Source organism: Macrosteles quadrilineatus, unplaced genomic scaffold (genome assembly GCF_028750875.1).
Source record: "Macrosteles quadrilineatus isolate MER2022 unplaced genomic scaffold, UCM_ALF_1.0 Scaffold_2__2_contigs__length_208266976, whole genome shotgun sequence".
Classification (NCBI taxonomy): Eukaryota; Metazoa; Arthropoda; class Insecta; order Hemiptera; family Cicadellidae; genus Macrosteles; species Macrosteles quadrilineatus.
The window spans coordinates 189199707-189220159 of NW_026542595.1; the positions used below are offsets into that span (position 1 = coordinate 189199707).

A 20453-nucleotide genomic window follows, 5' to 3' on the forward strand; every position below is an offset into this window, starting at 1 on the left:
ATTGACAGAAACCTTTTTACTTGATAGAGCACTGCTAAGGCATTATAAATGGGTTTGGAGAATAAAAAATAATTTTAGCTACACAACTGTAAATCAGTATTACCAGACCCTTATAAACTGATACACGCAAAGTTCTTCAATTTTTAAATTCCAACAACGAAAGATACTGGTATTTACGTTTTCATGGTTTTATTGGTACATTTTAGTGTTGGTACCCCTTTTTTTACATTTAAAACATTTTATTGTGTGTCGAAATGTTAATTTGTTTCCTTGTATACGTTTGCAATGCAGTTTTCTCTGTCTTGCACAGCAAAGGTCTTCGGGAGATGTGTCTTTGGATTGGCAATAGTTATTTGTGTAACTAGTGGGCAAAGTGGCACTTTGCTGCACACGAGAGCAATGTTTACGCACGAGCCGCAGGCGAGTACTGCACATTCCGAATTGCTGCACTCGGAATGATCTCGAGTGCAGCAAAGGCCTTTTGCACTCGTGTTACACATTATATTTTTCCTACAGTCACTATAAAGCATATAAATAATTAGTCTTTCAAATACTATACATCATGTTTTAGGTTCAGCTGGCAACACAAATAGGTGCCCTAGAGAAATTAGTACCATGTCCGTATCACTCCGCTATTTTTCCTCGGCAAGAAATGTGCTCCGCGACTTGAGAATATAGTTCCGTATGTTTTTGTAATTTGGAGTGGTTTCCGCGCCTAAAAAAATGCTTTAAAGGTATTTTCTTGTTTATTAAGATCGTAGTAATGTTTTAAAAACGTTTAAAAGAAAAGTCCAGAAAGTTCAGAAATACCGAAACTATAAACACGAAATGACAGGTTAAATCGTAGTTATAATAGTCAATCAGCTGCTCATAGTATTATTATCTGTGTTGCCAACCTATTTCCAAACGTACACGGATTACGTGCATAATTGAACCACGCTGTTTTGTGTTGAGTCGTTGGGATCCTGATGTGCGCCAAAGTATAAAACGTACGACAAAGTATAAACCATACGACAAAGTATAAATATGCAGCAATTCGCAGCTTTATGTACTATAAACAGTACAAGGAAGCAAACTTTGTCGGGTGACTGTAGGAAAAATTAATTTTTCACGAGTTTTCCACACAAATTCATCACTTGAGGTACATCACTAAACTATGAAGTTGAACCGTGGGCGACCCGAGGCGTTGCTCCGTTAATTCGGAATTTCAAGGCCACCATAATCGCCGATTCTCCTCGCTACGAACTCCCGCGAGCGGCGAATCGATCAAGGATGCGGTTTTGTTTTGGGAAATTAATTTCGAGATTTGTTGCACTCGGTAATTTATACTGCTCAATTACGTATTCCAGTAGCCGTGCGTGAGCCGACTGCCGATCAGAATGGGCAATTATACAGGTAATATGTGAAGAGACTTAATTGAAAATATCATTTTATCGCCACCCGAATGGGATCGCCTTGTGTAAATCTCTTTGTGTCTGCCTCGGGCTCTTTGTAATTAAAGTTGCCAAACATTGTAAGTCATCTTGATTGTTTATTGCAGTTGGGGTTGTAGTTCCGGGTACGCTGATGTACATTGAAGTTGTTTAATTATTTTATTTGTACGTTTTCATACATTTGTGGAATATTTACAATTGTGTCAAAAACGAAGAACGGTACGAAGTGTTTGTTTTCTGCATTAAAATATTTGCAAAAACAATTTTAGTTATTTTTTTAATGCTTATAAGGTTCTACTTCCACATAAACCCATATGAAATATCAAGATGAATACAGTATTGGATTAAAAAACTTCTCGTTCTGTTTATGGCCTGAAACTACTTCACTACGATTATTAGATCGCTTACCATTATAAAAGTGATTGCAGTAACTGTAAAAGTTTGAATACTGTAATGTCATGTATAACGCTTGCTAATTAAATAAGCTTTTATTTTACTTTTGCGTTATGGATTGTCAGTAGTCCAAATTAATTAAACATTTCAATAATTTATAGCTGCTACGTTTCGTCGCGCAACATAATTAGAGCTTGCAACAAGTAAAAACACCAAAAATTAACAATATAAAGTGAATTACACAAAATACATTTAAACTTAAGACATAACGTAAAGAGATTTAAATTACTTTTTAATGTTACATTTTGATGTTTTAACGTGATGCAAGCTTTGATTATGTTGCATTGCAACGAAACATGTCCGCCATAAATTGCTGATATGTTGATTTAATTTAGACCACTGACCTCCATCAAAACACATAGCATAGCCTAAAAACCCTAATCTTACTAGGTTTAGAGTTTGAATTAGCAAACAACAGAATCGAATGATAATTGTAGTGCTATTTAATCCAAAAGCTAGAAGACAAGTTACATCAACAATACTAAACGGTTTAGGTGTTTAATGGTAAACAAACGTTGATCACTGAACATAAACATTCCCTTGTATACTTATCAAAATCCAACAGTTGAACATTGAAACATTGAGTTTCACTGCTTTTAACCAACCTCGGTCCCCTGAGATGCATACAGCATGGAAAACGACCCCGCCTTTCAAAAACTTCTCACTTATTTTGACACGTCATATTTTAGTGTTTTGAACGGTGTTGGTTTCGACCGATATTTCTTTTTCACTTTTTAAACCGCTTAAGCGACACAAGGAATGTCGGGGTGATGTCGGCCCCTACACCCCAACATGGCTCTGACAGCTGTCAAACGGTCTCAAAATTGTTAACGAAGCGAAATTTTTTGAGTGGGTTTACCCTGCGGATAGGAGCGGAATGACCCCAGGGGGGGGAGTTTAAGGGTCACTTGTTTCCGATTCAAGGCCCCTCGCACGCAAATCGACTCGACAGCTCAGATTGGGGGGTACGCCACTAACTAAACAAGTTAGTTGGTGAGTGCTAGTTGGTTATTGTGTAATTAAGTTGAGGCATAAACAAATTGAACACAGTAGATGTAAGTGCTAATTTGGTATAGTAGCTAAAAGTGCTCCCAAAGACTTTATTTCAATGATATTTTTTACAAATTATTCTTTAAAATACCCTAACATTCATTCTCAAAATGCAACGTTTTGTGGTTTTATCATCCGTCCAATCAATATTAAAATAATTATGTGACTGTTGGTTATCAACACTGCATTGTTTTGACACCAGTTAACATCCACAAAGTGTCAACACCTCCGCCATATCAGAGCCAATCTCTCAGCTGTTTAATTGTTGACGACACTGTCTCGTGTACCAATCACAACACCATGGTCGGCAGACACCAGTTAACATCCACAAAGTGTCAACAACTCCGCTGTATCAGAGCCAATCTCCCAGCTGTTTAATTGTTGACGACACTGTCACGTGAACCAATCACAACACCATGGTCGGCAGACACCAGTTAACATCCACAAAGTGTCAACAACTCCGCTGTATCAGAGCCAATCCCTCAGCTGTTTAATTGTTGACGACACTGTCACGTGTACCAATCACAACACCATGGTCGGCAGACACCAGTTAACATCTACAAAGTGTCAACAACTCCGCTGTATCAGAGCCAATCCCTCAGCTGTTTAATTGTTGACGACACTGTCACGTGTTCCAATCACAACACCATGGTCGGCAGACACCAGTTAACATCCACAAAGTGTCAACAACTCCGCTATATCAGAGCCAATCTCTCAGCTGTTTAATTGTTGACGACACTGTCACGTGTTCCAATCACAACACCATCAAATCAAATCAAATCAAAATACTTTTATTCCAAAAATTAAATGGTACAGTAATAGAACAATATATTACATGGAATTATTCCCCCGGATAGACTGTTGATCTGTGATCGGGGGAAGAGTTCTTGTAAACCATTGTTAGGCAATATACAAAGTATTTAACATTTGTTCGATGCTATTACCTACATCTACTAGAAATTAAAAAGACAAACACCTTTATGAATTGAATATTAGAAAGGAAAGGAAACACCATGGTCGGCAGACACCAGTTAACATCCACAAAGTGTCAACAACTCCACTGTATCAGAGCCAATCTCTCAGCTGTTTAATTGTTGACGACACTGTCACGTGTTCCAATCACAACACCATAGTCGGCAGACACCAGTTAACATCCACAAAGTGTCAACAACTCCGCTATATCAGAGCCAATCTCTCAGCTGTTTAATTGTTGACGACACTATCACGTGTTTCAATCACAACACCATGGTCGGCAGACACCAGTTAACGTCCACAAAGTGTCAACAACTCCGCTATATCAGAGCCAATCTCTCAGCTGTTTAATTGTTGACGACACTGTCACGTGTTCCAATCACAACACCATGGTCGGCAGACACCAGTTAACATCCACAAAGTGTCAAGAACTCCGCTATATCAGAGCCAATCTCTCAGCTGTTTAATTGTTGACGACACTGTCACGTGTTCCAATCACAACACCATGGTCGGCTGACACCAGTTAACGTCCACAAAGTGTCAACAACTCCGCTATATCAGAGCCAATCTCTCAGCTGTTTAATTGTTGACGACACTGTCACGTGTTCCAATCACAACACCATGGTCGTCAGACACCAGTTAACGTCCACAAAGTGTCAACAACTCCGCTGTATCAGAGCCAATCTCCCAGCTGTTTAATTGTTGACGACACTGTCACGTGTTTCAATCACAACACCATGCGGCTGACACCAGTTAACATCCACAAAGTGTCAACAACTCCGCTATATCAGAGCCAATCTCCCAGCTGTTTAATTGTTGACGACACTATCACGTGTTCCAATCACAACACCCTGGTCGGCAGACACCAGTTAACATCCACAAAGTGTCAACAACTCCGCTGTATCAGAGCCAATCTCTCAGCTGTTTAATTGTTGACGACACTGTCACGTGTACCAATCACAACACCATGGTCGGCAGACACCAGTTAACATCCACAAAGTGTCAACAACTCCGCTGTATCAGAGCCAATCTCTCAGCTGTTTAATTGTTGACGACACTGTCACGTGTACCAATCACAACACCATGGTCGCCAGACACCAGTTAACATCCACAAAGTGTCAACAACTCCGCTGTATCAGAGCCAATCTCTCAGCTGTTTAATTGTTGACGACACTGTCACGTGTACCAATCACAACACCATGGTCGCCAGACACCAGTTAACATCCACAAAGTGTCAACAACTCCGCTGTATCAGAGCCAATCTCTCAGCTGTTTAATTGTTGACGACACTGTCACGTGTTCCAATCACAACACCATGGTCGCCAGACACCAGTTAACATGCAGAGCGCGTATCTCTCCCTCTTCCTCCCTCCTGTATTGATTCCATCTCACCCTCTCGTTCTATCCGGAGTTCTTTTAGCTCTCTATGCCAAGGTCTCTGTATACAAATACCTGCGAAAATCAATAATAATTTGTAACAACATAATATAACATATAAAACATTCTTTAGATATTAAAATGTAAAAAATTAATGATTTTGATACAACTTGATTCAAAGGAATGTCACAAAAATACAGTTAAGCGTGTTGAGTTACAAAATTAATTTTCAAACGCTATGATTTTTCTAAATGTATTTTATCATGACAACACAAAGCAATTGCAATACTTGTCTTTGACTTTATATAGGTTTTGATAATCGTATGCACGTAAATATCGTTTGAGAACTCGTATCTTATTCAAAATTGTATTTATTTGTGTACCACTCTATAATCTAAACATATATTTTAACATTTTTTAACAAAATAAAGAGCAAATAATTTTAAAAGATACTCAAATTTACAACTTAAATGGGTGCAGCTACTCATTTTGACATGACAAATAGATTAAAGTAAACTATTCTTTATTATATAAGTTGTTATCTTACGTATTATAAATAACACTGGTGTTTTTGGTTATATTAATTTTATTGTTTGTTTTACAGGAGGAGTTTATGCCTGACTAAATACTCATAATGTAAGTAAAACGAAATAAATTCAAAATCATTCTTTAATTTATCAAAATACTCAATAATAGCTACAAAATGCCCTTTAAGCATCGAGTCTAGTTTTAAAAGGCTATTTTTGACGTCTGTACTTCATCTTTTATTACAAAGAAAAAAATGGAGAGCACTTTAGACGATGGGGCAATTTTCCCACCCGCGTCCGAAGGGCCCCGGGCCCCGCCACATAATTGGCACAGTGGGCCGGGCCCCGCGGCCGAGCAAATCAAATTTGATTGTTGGAGCAAGAGGCCCCTACGGCCATACTTGTAGGGTGGTGATGGTCTATAGACTATAGTCTTTAGTCTGGCTGTGCAGTCTATGATGTTTGGAATACTCGATTCAAGAAAATCAAGAGTTTCCAGATGTTTTCCCTAGTCAGGCTAGATGTACAAAGAATGGACTGTATTTATTGAGATTTAAATTTAAAAATAGTCTATAGTCTGAAGATTGGCCTATAGATAGGTTTACAGACTGTGAAATCTAAAACTGTTTTGATATACGTAGCTTATTCAGGAAATTCCTGCTAAACTTAAAAAATTTACAAAATTTATAATCAATTAAATTTGAAAATGCTAACTGTTTAGTTGAATTTTTGTTGAATGTAGGCTATAAGGAATAGAAAAGTCCTTTAAACACCTCATGACTTTTAAAATATCCCTAGTGGTATTTTATAACTTTTATCTAATCTAAAATTCACCCGTCTTAATTGTGTGTATGTTGTTTATTATGTATATTTTTTTTCGGACAAACTTAAAGACTACCAAAGCTTCGAGGTGAAACCTTTGGAGGTAAGCAATTGGTCCCCAAAATAGCAACGTAAACAAGATCACAAAATATAAATTTGTTGAGTTTGATTTTAGACTTTCGTCAATTAATTCACCCTTCTGTAAGTTTGATTGAGCTAAACCATAGATTTAAACGAGTTTAACTATACAAACTTCTCTTCTTCTATTCGTACGAAGTTCCGGAATGTTGTAAATTTACGTGGTGCTTTTTAGTATTGGCTCTGTGGGAGGACCGTTGCTACTGGGTGTAGAATGAGATTCTCTTTATAGGCCTGCTCTACTTTGAAACTTTGATACTATAACTAATGTTTTCTACAATACTTTATATTAAAATTCCAATTTTCTCCATAATACATACTATTCTGCGTCTTTACCATGTGTTTGAAGGGAATCTGTACACTACGTGTTAAGTTAATGATGGAAAATATTTGTATTTTATTTTCGATGTGTATTGCTGCAAAACCCCACTTTAAGCTATGCAACTGCACATGCAATATCACGCACGCAGCAGACGTCTATTTGATATCGACAAAGACCTATCTGATATCAAAAAGCTGCTAGGGTGGTGCCCAGCGGGCGCACTGCCCTAGGCGCATCCCGGGCCTGTATTACCATACATATAGAGACTTAGTTAGCCCGCTCAATTACACTTAAAAAGCCTACATCACCTTGGTTATAGAACAGTAATGAAGGCAAAGAGATATAGTCAGAGTTTGAACATTTATTTGAGAACATTAAATGCGCTTAACTTGGGATTTTTCCTGGAATGTACTAAAAACTGTACAGTAATCCAAGAGTTTTGCCGTCAAATATTTTTAGATTTGTAATTACACATTGAAAACAAAGTTTTACTTTATTTTATGCTTAAATGAAATACATCTGTATCATCTTGATTTTCAAATAACAGTAATGTTGTATATTTTTATAAATATAGTTAGGTTATAGTACTGTCGTACGAATACATAGTCATGGTAACTAACAACCATTTAAATCAAATTACACTCGTTGCAGAATACGTAGGGACTACTTGAGTTTTGATCGGGACATTTTCACAAACGAGAGAAAACTTAAGATGATTACGCAAATAAATAGTTTATTATTAATTGGCTACAATTTTTTCATCATTAAAGAGCACTGAATATATTTAATTGTTTTATTAAACTGTTAACTATGCATTATAAAACTTTGTTGTGATTTTCTATCACTGCAATCTCTCTCATTGTATTGTAAACATTTGTTCAGGTTTTGTCATGCTGTGTATAATAAACATGGGCTGTTTGGAAAGTATGTTTCCGCTCTTTTCCGAGCTCTAGAGCTTCATTTTGTTTATGACACGAAACTATGACCTTACTTATATTAAGCTTAACAAATGCATGTACAACAATATTAGTGGGTCAAGATATAAGGAAAGATCCAATTTGTATCAAGTTTGTAAGCATAAAATTTAGTTTATTTTATTTAGAATATGTGTTAGGTAAATCCATTAATAAAAAATATTATTCTTATTCACGCGTGTTTTGAACGTAGTCATGTATTTCAGCATCCTATATAGTAGGTCTATGTAGGTACAATCTAAGTTTAATATCACAGCTTTTTACTTAATACTATCCCAATTACAATAACGTTCTTAAAGTATCAAGTATACAATTTATAATATTGAACATATACCCATTCGTTATCCGTGCTTCACAAAGGAGTGTGAGCCAAAAATTATAAAAAATTGCCGTTCGTCAAAAATGCTTCCAAAAATAGTATTACTGTACCAAATTATAATAGAGATTAAATATCTGCTAATATAATATATCGCGTCACTATAAAACAATCAAATCCTTGTCGTGTGAACAAATCGACATAGTTTTACAAATATCTGATTTGCGTCAAACATCGAGTGTGTGGTAAAAAGCTGATGAACATTGTTAATATAAACAATGTTACTTTCTTGATTTCACGGAAACTAATCAATTAAATAATTCCCATAGGATTATCATGGAAACATAGAAAGCCCGGGGGTAGAACTCAAAGAAAGAGTATGAAAGATCGAGAACAAGACATACACTTTACCACTGCCTTACGATTCGAGTCAGACGGATGATTAGGAAATTTATAAGGATTATGCTGACATGCAGTTTATTTCACACATATAAATTAAAACACTTTATAAATTAGGATGGCAAACTCCAGCTGTGGACCATTTACACATTAGCCATTGTCTCCGGCCCTCCTACGACTTCGACCTACGTTCTGACCACGACCTCTCGGGTGACTTATCCCCGTCCTCGGGTCTTCGCCCCCTCCTGGGCCCGGGGGATGGTCCGGTCACGATGTCTCCGTCCTCCCATTTCCTCCGCTTTCACTTCCCACTCCTCCCTTTTTGACATTTGCCTCTGACTCTTCCACCCACGGCGTTGTGCAATATGATATCGCAATTCGATAGTTTTATTGATTGTTGTAATGAAATGTGGAATCGTTGGAAAAGATAGTCGAGAGAAGTATTTTTTGTATGTAGTACCAATCTGTAGGAACAGTTTGCCTTTTGGGAATCGGAGTAGATATCCATAAGGACCAGCTGTAGCCATTTTTTATTTCAATAAAAACATCGGTTGTGAGCCACTCATTGAGTGCACAAAAATGTTCATATCCTGAAAAAAGTTCTCCAAAATGTTGATACTTTTATTGTTACTATGACTCAAAAGATGCTATAGTTTGCAATAAGGATTCAGTTAAGTTTGAATAGAATTTTAGCGTATTTTACGGAATCCATTAATTGACATCATTGTGCTGTGTCGATGGCTCAAATCGACAACAGGCTGCAGCTTACGGGAATAGGATGTCTATCTCCATAAATAGTCAACGATTTTATACAAAACTGAATTCTTCCTCAAATACTACTATCAATAGTGACTTAAAACCACTATTGTCGTAACTCTTTAGAAGTTTCTGAATAGTTCACTTTAAGTCAGAAAACAATTATTTAAAAGGCTAAAATTAGTTCAATTTTTAATTTGACAAAATTGAATAGAATGATTCTGTTTTGTTTATAAGTTGTATGACAGTAACAATGTTCTAAGATTACAAATGTATAGTATCCATGGAAACATAAAATCCAGTTGAAGAAAGAGTCATGTAACCATGGCAACTTTATTTTACAAACATTGCTCAATAATTATTATGTTCTCTACGATACACAAATATAGTGGGCCAACTGTGTAATATCCATCAACACGACTCCTATGAGTTACCGATACCTCGCTTCCAAGTTTCCCTAATGACTCTATGATCGCCCACCAGTCATGGTCGTGGGTCGTCGGGATTACGCCCCCTTGGACGTCTATGACGAGGCAGATCTGTCAAGATACGAGGGATTGTATCGTGTTTTGACGGGATAAGCCCATCCCTAGGCGCGCGGGTTATTCGAAAAAGATGGTCATATTGCGAGGGGTCGGCAGTTGACCGGGTGTGATTTGTCTCCATCTGTTGGAAACTTTTTGTTTCGCCGTGAGGTTTTCATTTGATTGCGGTTTGATATTTGTTAAGTTTATATGTAAAGGTTTGATATATTGGCTACTCGATATATCTAAAATATAGATTGTTAAATGAACTGTGAACTAATATTTTCCTTTAAGAGATTTACCAGCAATAACGAGCTACCAACTACTAAATTAATCTTTTTTAGTTTTTTTAGTAACGCATTGTCGTATTGGTTGAATTTTACTTTTGACTTTGAACCTGTTTGGCTTCAAGCTTTCCTATATCTGTTTCTTATAATGTAAAGTTATAAGCCTATTTTAAGATTGATGACTTTATATTCTTTTAGTATAAATTTTACGTTGTGACCTGTACTCATTGGTTATCATGCCATAGAACAAACAATAATTTGTTTTGGTCTAACATTTTTAGGTTTGTAAAATACAACGATTAAATAGTGGATATTAAAACATTAAAAACAAGACGATGTCAGAAAAAAAACAGCTCACAATTGATTTATAATAAGTTGAACATATAAGGGTGATAAATCTATAGGGGTATTAGGCCTATGTGTACTGTGTAGTCTCGGCTTCTGCAATATTTGCTCACGTTTACCTCATTCTATGTTAATATACAATAAGTATATTTTCCAATGCCCTAATGCTATAATTATTTACACAATTTACCTATGGTACTTAAGACATATTTTACATTTTTAACATTTTCCATTGTTAACTTACGATCATATTTTCCACACTCACATGCTATTTAAGTACAATTATAATTAGTAGCCTGCACACCAACGTGCGTAATTTAATAGCTATTTCATCGGAGGTGTCGGACCAGCATAACAAGCTTTATCAGAGATCTCCCGCCAAAACTAGCCGGTAATCTGATTACGGGGGGTGGTTTTGGAGGGAACGGGAGGGGGAAACTCCCGCCGACTCCCTGAGGGTACTTGCTTACTCTACAGCACTGAAGCAGCTCTCGCAGCACTTCTGCTGTCCTTTGTGCTCTAATAGAGGCTTTCTGCCCTAGGACAGTGAATGGCTTGGAATATTCTTTTGTCGGAATACATAACTAAAGATATATATCGATCTTGTCTTCTACACGTAAACATAGTGTAGCAGAAACTTAACCCTATTTTACATATAAGTGAACTATATTAGAAATAGTTTTAAGAGGTTTTCAAAATCGTGAATGACACATTGGTCGGATAGGAATGGTAAATTATTGGTTAGGTTTCGTAACATTTTTAAACGATTTACTTATGTGAGTCACTGTAAATACACAATTGTGCATGTAACATAATAAAACACTATATAAAACTAGAAGCAAATAATTACTTTATATATTTGGTATTTTAGCACGCTGGCCACCTTCTCAAGCCAAATGACCTTGTTTGTATGGTCAGCCGTATAATAGTTAATAGGAAATGCGACTACAGTAATTTATTTATACTGAAGTGTAATTAGTTTACTTCAGAGACTAAGTTTTTTCTAGTTTAACCATTTCTTTATCTAACGGGCCTTGCTGAGCGAATGAACAATGCTATTACGAACTCAAAAAAGTTAATTCTAATTTGTCTACTAACCTGTGAAACCCACACACAGACTTTAAAACATCTCTAAAACGCATCCGTTCCGTACATTTTCCATTCGGCTTCCTAATGGTCCACGAACGCCCGGGACAGAGGCTAACTAACGGCCACAATCATGGGGTATTGTCCATACAATTAATACTCCGTCACTAATACCATTCAGGATTCCTTGTCTGTTGAAACGGCGGTAATGGCATTGTGCGCTGTGCCATGCGCCGTGCCGAATGGCAGGGTGTACCTGGCCGCACGTGCGTCAACATGCCACATTAGTCAAAACGCACCAAAGCGCCGCGGCTCTTGACGCTTCAACTGTCGGCGTTGGTTCTCGCTGGAAATTGGACGTTTGGATATGTTGTGGTTCTAGGATTTTGTTTGTGTCAAGCCATTAAAAAAATGTGTACACGTTCCTTACCAACCGCCACATTCCCTGTATCTGAGAAAAGAGTATAGTTGGTAGCTAATGTGTTATGTACTGATGCTTTATTAATTTCTAAGGTTTTGTACAGTGCATTGGTAACAAACGAACCTTTTATTTAGTTTTTATTAGACTAAGTTAATTACGTGAGTTATTTTGGATCAGTATTAAATATAAAGGGATTTAACATTGATCGCGATTCAAATTTTTACATTACCGAGTCTTCTAACAGTGTTGGAGCTAAACTCAAATTGTGTATCGTTAAATGATTCTTACAAAATAGCACTTATCTCAGTATCTTAGTGGAACAACACAATGTTTGCTTCTTGGAACTGAAGTCATAGGAATTTATAGGCCATTTCTAAAGATTACCATCAATACCCATTCAAACAAATATGTCCAAAAAATGTGCCATCAAAGGAAATGAATGTATCTGGAATACAGAGCACTATTAAAATACTGTACTGTAACAGCCCCAGTCCAGGGGGTTTCGGCTCTCTGGACTGAAATATCACGATATTTATTATTAAAATTATGCATGGGAAATCAGATAATGCTCCCATAACTGACAATACAACAGAAATATTTTGTTAAGTCTACTAGAACATTAGTTTAAGTTACCAGAACATTAATTGTTAATCTATTCTTCTATACTACTGGTTTTAAGAATATATTCAACTTTTTTACTAACAAGTTGGTCACCATTATAACTTCTGTATGTTTTTACAATAACGCAGATGACTAATTACAACATAGGTGCCTGTAGTCATGCCTACAAATGTATGCTAATCTTTAATCACGACCATTATCAAAGAAATTCTATATCATATTTAACATCTCTTGGTCTTGGAGTCTTCAAACTAAAGAGCACAACATATTCAATGAGTGCTTTTGAAGTTTACCTTGTGAATTGGTCTGCATACATGTAATAAAGAGCTTATATGGTATAAGGCTCTATAAAGGGTGATCTATAAATAAATACATGTTCGTTCAAAATTTGGGTAGCTATTTTACTTGACACATGTACATTTTGGTATTTTGTTCATATGTAAGTCGTCTGACCATAAAAGTCGTACTATACATGTAATGTAGATGACATCGTAAATAAGACATAATGCATAACAAATAAGAGCCAATCAAAATAATAATCTCAACATTAATTACCACATAATTACTCCAATCCCACAATGACTAGCACGGTTCATTACACAGTTTCCAAACAAACACGACAATTGCCGAGAAGTGTCTGGCAGCGTCTGTCAGGCTGTCTGGACGTCTGTCAGAGAAGTTGTTCCGGAAGTGGCTAAGGACAGATCAGCAATTAAACCATGGATGTCGCTGGGCAAAAAGCGAGCAGCGGCGGCTTGTCGCTGGAATCCGACGACTTCTAGTTCTTCAGCGACTGGTCGATGACTCCGACCGAGTCTAGGATCGCTGGCATCGCTAAAAGTGACAAACGACCACAGTCTGGAAAATGAAAGTATTGTTGGAATCGGAGCTATTAAATAGTTGGATAATCGTGGATGAAAAAGATTCTACAAATCGGTTCTAGCATATTCCTGTGTGTTCTAAATATTTTGCTGTACAGTTATAATGTGATTGGTACCACCGTGTCTAATATATCACATATCCAAGAGCAATCGGCGAAAGACTGAATTGTGTTCACAAGCTATCAAATTCTTCCAATCTAAAAGTAAAGCTGATCCAATGTGCTTTATTGGGGGAATTACTCTAGCTCAGAGAAACTTCTCTTCACCTTCAGCGTTTTAACACCCATACCAGCTGAGTTTCGTGGTGATCGTTCAGCAAAAATCTTTAGAACGTTAGCTGTGGCTGATTGAGTTGAACTTCCTGATACAGTACCAGAAAAAGCTAACGATGAATTAATTGTAGCTTGTCCCGGAGATCGACTGTTGCAATGCATCCATAACTTCGGCCAGAATTTTCGTCCCTTCAACAAGTCTGAAGCTTTTCGAAGACCAAGAGTCAACAGTTTCCATTACTAAAGGGGAGAATGCCTTCTAGCAATAGTCTATCTTTGCTACTCATGAAATTTCAAGACCTCAAGTGTCCTGGAAAGATTTTCTTAGTAAAATAATGTAGGCCTACCTTAGCTTGTCTTTTGAAATTTCCATCACTCTTTGACTAAAATTGAACATTTTGAACAAATTGACTGAGTTCAGTTACACATTACCCTCCCCTAGTGCTAAGACATCGAAACTACCGAAAATCACTCGAAACCTTTTACATTTTCCCACAGAATAATCCATAATTATTGAACTTATCTTGTTGAAAGGATGCTAAACAAATGTGAGCAGCAGAGGGAAATGAATGATTGGCTCTAGCCCAAGACTTGATCGTGCTCGACGACAGCCGTTTGTCAATCAGATAACATAATTCTTCACTGAGATAATATCAGTCCAGCTACATGTTTTATTCACACTGGTATTGCCCTGTGTACAATGTAGCGGGTTAATTTACACACTCTGAAGCGATTAGACCACGTGCCCCAGGTCGAGGTTATGTTAGTTTGTAAAATTTTACTCGGTCCTGTTTTTGTGTTAAAAGTACAATTTTGGTACGCTATTATCTATGTAGTTACAGCTATCAACTGATAATCCTGTTGCCAAAACTATGCTGAAAAAGTCATTAAGTTATTTTATGGTTGGAAACTAAACCAGAGTTTTCTTTGATATTTGGAACGTTAAAAAAAGCCCTAGCTAAAGAAACGGTTGGTTAAACACAAAGCTAGATCATCTGAATTATGTACTCTCTTGCATTAATAGTCCGCTTAACATTCGTACTCAAGTATGAACCGCTGTCGTATTGAAATTATGAACTGAAAGATTGACGTTTTAACCCCACTAATTGTATTGAATTTGATCGGTTTAGGTGAGATTGACATGGTTTTAGACGTAATGTCGCCAATACAAAAAATAGTCAGACAGAGATTACAAAAAAACTATCAAAATGACAATGATGTAACACTTTAATTAGATAGAAATTAATGAGTTTCATGAATCAACAAGATACATTTTGGTCCACCTAAACAACCTGAATATTGAATACGTACAAATTCTGAATTCAACAACCAAGCCACTTTAAATTAAACAGCTATGTGAAAAAAAACTTGGTTCAAACTGTTTCTATAATCTTAAAACTCAGGGATGAATTCAAAACGTTAGTACTTTAGTTAGCACAATTAAGACTTAAATATTATACCCTACCATTATATAACTATTGCCCTAACTACACCCTATAATTAAATGATTTTTCACATTTATCACCTCCACCCGGCCCATAATGAGATAATCAAGCCCCTTCCTTAATGTCGTCCGGAACTACCACCATTATATTATCTGTACCATCAATTAAGCAATTAATAAATTCAATTAAACCCGAGCACATGCAGGGCCAAAAAGGGACGCGCTATCTTTGTTTTATGGCCATATTTTGACATAATTTCAAATTAAGTTGTCCACGGACGCCCGCCCCTATCTTCATCAGATGTACTGATAGCAACACCCTCCTTTGAAGGCGTTAAATTTAAAGCGATGTCGGGAGATTGGGCTTTGTACCCCTTGGGTCCCCGGGGCATTTCGGCCCGACGCGCTCTCATGGCACAAATTTTATTTTCTGGTTCTCCTAGTTTTTAACACCCCCGTTGACGCTAACGTGTGTCGACAACGCCCCTTCATTAGCTTTTGGTTTGTCTTTGGGGTCGGAAATGGGAAATATTGATCATGTTGATGTGGATGTCCCATGAGTTGACAGGAGGTGGGATATGCGTTTGATAATGTCGAATTATTTATTTGTTATAGTTATGATTTTCTACATTTATGTGTAAATGGATTCACCATTTTTGACAGGTAAAATACAGGATTTATGGGTGAGATTAAACTAGTTGAGTATATTAGTAGTAAAAACGATCTATAGGAAGCAACAAGATTAACGAAAAATATTCATTATTTCAGTCATTATTTCAGTTTGGTATACATTTTATTTTGAACTTGATGAACTTAATCTGTAAATCATCTCTGAAAACAGTGAAACTTAATCAGGGAAACAGTGAAATTAAAAAGAAAACCCCACCCTATGCAATTCAAAAGGTTGTAGGCCTATATTAAGAACAAGTTTTACACAATACATGACTATAAAGATATAAAAAATTGGGGAGATTACCTACAGAATTTCATTCATCTTTTATTTTCATGATAAAACTATGGTAAAAACTAAAATTGAAATGATGATTTTCCTTGCTTGAGATTTATTTACTCATACAAACTACTTTTACGGCAGTTATGATATTCAGTGTCAATTCAGGATTAGTTACCACGCACACTTCTTACTACCGTTGCATTTCACAGTCAACGAGGGAACAGATTTCGATATTTGTATATAGATTCTTAATTTCTACTGAACTGAATTTTTAAACGTGCTAAAATTAATATGTGGTGAACATCACTAAGCAAACTTAATTAGACGTAATACAGAGATGCCAATAAATAGTTAATAATCAATAAAATTATCAACTTTAGTATTAAATTTTCGTTAAAGTTTCGTAAAATATCGTTTCTCTAAAAAAAATTTAGGATTCAATGTATTTCACACATTTCTCGTCGCTACTAAGATATTGTCGTCATTGGAACGAAATCTTTAATTAAAAGGTCTTGGTATTATTAAATCAAATTTTTTATGATGCTATGACATTCTTCGAGGACTTGTACGATTCTTTTATTCATACTGGAAATTATGTTGTTTTAACTACAAATTATAACTACCTTGTAATTATAAAACAATCTGCACAATCTAATTGGTTGGTCTAGTTTCCTATAATTGTTGGACATCGTTTTTATACTTTTATACCATTAATACTTTTCATAATTTAATACGCTAAGGTAATTGCTTGTCTCCGATATCATAATAGTCTATAGTTTTTATGTGTTGAAACTATTAATTATTTCTTGATAACTAGTTTGTGAAATGTTAATATACAGTTAAGGTTAATTAAAACTGTCTTATTCTATCGTAATGAAGAGTTTAACTATTGATGAAGAACTTGAAAAAACAACAATACGCGATGGATGTATAACTTAATGAGTATTACCATATTAGTATTTAAATATTCAACTTTTTTAATGAGGATATCAATACTAAAATTCTTAATTGGTTTTGTCCTTGGCCGGCCTCACGCGCATGTACATGATTTGTAAATATAAATGTTTTCGTGTGTGTTTATGTGTATGTGTGAAGTAATTTTGACGACGGCTTATGCAAGAAAATATGTTTGACTTTTGAAGACTGAAGAGATTTGAAAATGGGGTTTTAACCCCGAAACTAGTCATCCAAGACAATAGAGGATTGATTGACGACAGGTTAGTAACCTCATTTTATGTTAAAATTCTTACTAAAGAAATTTTTACTCATATTACCTAACTGGCATGATAAAATTACAAACATTAAAATCTAAAATTTTTATTCATTAGGCTATATTAATTTAATATCATGGAAATCTCACGTGAGGTAGAAAACATAGACTTTAACTATTTTTTTTTTATATAATTATTCCGCTATGAAAACTTTCACTAGATAATCAGTTAGGAGCAAAAACATACATTATTGATAGATACTTGCATCATATTTAAAGAAGAAATAACTTACTTGTTAAAAAAAGTAGATTAATCATAGTAACTTGTATAAAAGAATTTACAGTTAAATTTGGTGGTGCTTTTGAGGAGCACCGTTTTATTCGAAATATCCTGTTACAGTACATCCAATTAAACAGTAAAATATAATCTTTTGAGATTTTTAAAGTAAATTCTACAAAACTGAGACATTTCTCCTCATCGTTTAACATAGACTTCGAACAACAAAGGCGACATTATCGCATTAAGCTATTTGCGCTTAGCAAGATTTGATCCCAAGTATTGGGAGAGAATCAGACACTCTCAACACAAGACTTGTTACAAAATCAACCAGTAACTTACAACTGTTAACCGTTGTATATTAGACACTGAATCATCTGTTCAAATAGTTAATAAAAATATAGTCTACAGTAATTACACATTAGCAATACAACAATCAAACCAAAATCAGATAAATTCATTTTTTCTTGTATCCTCTAAAATCTCCAAAAAAACTATCAATCCCAGAGTAGTAAATAACTAAAAGCCATCTCCAGCACTTAATTCCCCGGTAGTAGTGTGGGGGGGGGGTTGCGTGCCTTCGCCCTATACAACAGTGACAACCCCGGGGTGAAACCAACACCAGCGCCGTCGTCAGGGGATGCTCTATCAATTATGACACGTCCGAATCGCGATTAAAATTTCAACTGTCATTAGTCCAGATCTCCAGGGACTTCTGGGTAATGGTGAAATGAGGGGCAGGTCGAGATGGAAATGCCTTTGATGTTTGGGGTTTGGAGTTGCAATTTTTGAAATTTTTACCTAACCCTCCATGTTAAACTTCCCTATCCCAAGCGTGATGTATCAAGTTCTTTACTTCACGAGTGAAGTAAAGTTTCAAAATCTCACTCGGTGAAGTAATGAAACCCATTTAAATAACATTGAGTGCTCAACTTAAAAAAATATACCTCTGTGGGGCCAACGTCGTTCAACGCTAGAAATCAGCTGTGCGCTTGAATGATATTGTTATGCTTTAAGGTATTTTCCTAACCCAGCTTTTGTTTGTAAAAGAACGATACTATTAGAGGATGAGTGAAATGGATAATGAAAAATATTGTACGTAACCCCCTGTATATTGTCGGGTCAGGTAAAATCTTGTATGTTACAAGTTACGCAAAATCGTGTTTACATCACTTAGGTTAATTATGCAACTCGCTTCCGCTCGTTGCACAACATTCACCGTGATGTAAAACGCTCTTACTACACATGTAAGGTAAATAGCTATTAAATACGTATACAATAAAATCCACGATTGCATTATTATATTTGAATTTGCACAGTTGAAATTTATAAAAGAATAAATTAATTGTAGGTATAAAACGATAAATGGCAATTGATATAGTTGTATTTCAGCTTGGAAAGTTTACTCGTATTTCTTTCCCCCCTAATGATCTAAAATAAACCACGATTACAGGAAACAACATCTGTATAGTTTAAGGTTGTCAATCTATAAAAATATTACGTCCAATATTTCTGCTCTTCTGATCTAATCACAAGACACAAAAACCGTAAACATCAATTTTATATTCAGAGTATTTTCCGATAGGTACACAAAGACAGCACTTATCATCTGTATATTTCTATACATTTTTGATATAGGAATATTTTCTTTTGGTCATTCTCTTATACTGGTTTTATGACACATTACAAACTCAACAAACGTTATCGTTATTTTAAGGTGAACAGTCTATACTAACATGTACCCTTATAACTGTCTTAATGATCTATTGACGAACCTCAAAGATGAAACTGATCATCTGTATATTTTGAGGTCGTGGATCTACGTGGAATTAAAATTAGTAAAATCACTAATCACCTTCTTAATAATAGACTAATCGCCTTCTTACAAACTTTAATACAAAACAAAACACAAGATACATAATTATTTTTGTATTTAAAAGTGTATTTTTTAATACGGAAGCCGGAAGGTGTATTAGTACATCCTCTCTCCTTGAATGATGACAATCCACGAGACAGCCAAGATCAAATGTACTTATATTTTAAGATCGTCTATCTCTTGGTCTCCTATACTGATCCAATGACAAAACCACAAGTCGCAAAATATCGGTCCAGTTTAACGATCTGTGTGAAAACTCAACGTGTCTCTCTGACTTCCTAGTCTGATGAGAAACCACAGACAACAGCTTTTTGTATATGTTGAGGTGAAATATCTAAATCAAAATTCCCCCTTGATCTCCTCCCACTAACCTCAAGGCATATAACAACGACGAGATGATCTGTATATTTGGAGATGGTCAATCAACATGGTTCTTTACTGTCAGACTCTTCTTTACTGATCTGATGACGAAACTAGGCACCAAATATCCTTGTAATTTGAGGTAAACTTTCTATGTGAAGATTCACTGCCCGTCTCTGACCTCATAGTCTAATGAAATCTCACAAAGACAAACATTCTGAGGTGGGCTGCGAGAGTTCTGCGGGTCTGACAAATTAGACGGACGTTGCAGGGAGGAGGCCGATGACACAGATAACCACACATTTGGCCACGATATTTACTGGCGACTGCGGGGGGCCCGATATATCGTAACAACCAC

The 20453-nt window shown here is 36.0% G+C and overlaps 1 long non-coding RNA gene across 1 annotated transcript in view; it reads left to right on the forward strand.

The window, feature by feature from the left end:
* The window catches only part of LOC128987527 (uncharacterized), a 97492-nt gene that overhangs the window by 19289 nt on the left and 57750 nt on the right, over positions 1 to 20453 (forward strand). The window contains exon 2 of the long non-coding RNA XR_008490246.1: positions 5890 to 5921. This is a non-coding gene — a long non-coding RNA (uncharacterized LOC128987527). The remainder of the gene's footprint in view (positions 1 to 5889; positions 5922 to 20453) is intronic.